This window comes from Elephantulus edwardii, unplaced genomic scaffold, assembly GCF_000299155.1.
Source record: "Elephantulus edwardii isolate Elephantulus edwardi_28Jun2011 unplaced genomic scaffold, EleEdw1.0 scaffold00127, whole genome shotgun sequence".
In the NCBI taxonomy this organism is placed as follows: Eukaryota; Metazoa; Chordata; class Mammalia; order Macroscelidea; family Macroscelididae; genus Elephantulus; species Elephantulus edwardii.
The window spans coordinates 8,725,473-8,725,880 of NW_006399877.1; positions in this window are offsets into that span (position 1 = coordinate 8,725,473).

Consider the following 408-nt stretch of genomic DNA (forward strand, 5'->3'; position numbering starts at 1 on the left):
CCAGTGCTCTCGGCCCTGTTGGTGGTGGTGCCCTGTGGTCTAGCCCCCCAGTGCTCTCGGTCCTGTTGGTGGTGGTGCCCTGTGGTCTAGCCCCCCAGTGCTCTCGGCCCTGTTGGTGGTGGTGCCCTGTGGTCTAGCCCCCCAGTGCTCTCGGCCCTGTTGGTGGTGGTGCCATCATGTCGATGAGACTCAGAGCCACTGTATGAACGGACAGGAACCTTTCCCTGTTCTGCATCCTTCTCATCTCCAGTAAACGTGAGTCTGTGTTTCAGTCACTGCCAATGCCCTGAGGTCTTCCTCTCTCTCTGACCCTCCACCTCTCCCAGTGTGATGTCTTTTTCCCAGGTCTGGCCCCTCCTTGCAACATGCTCAACGGGTGTGAGATCAGGTGTCATGTCTTTGCCCCTG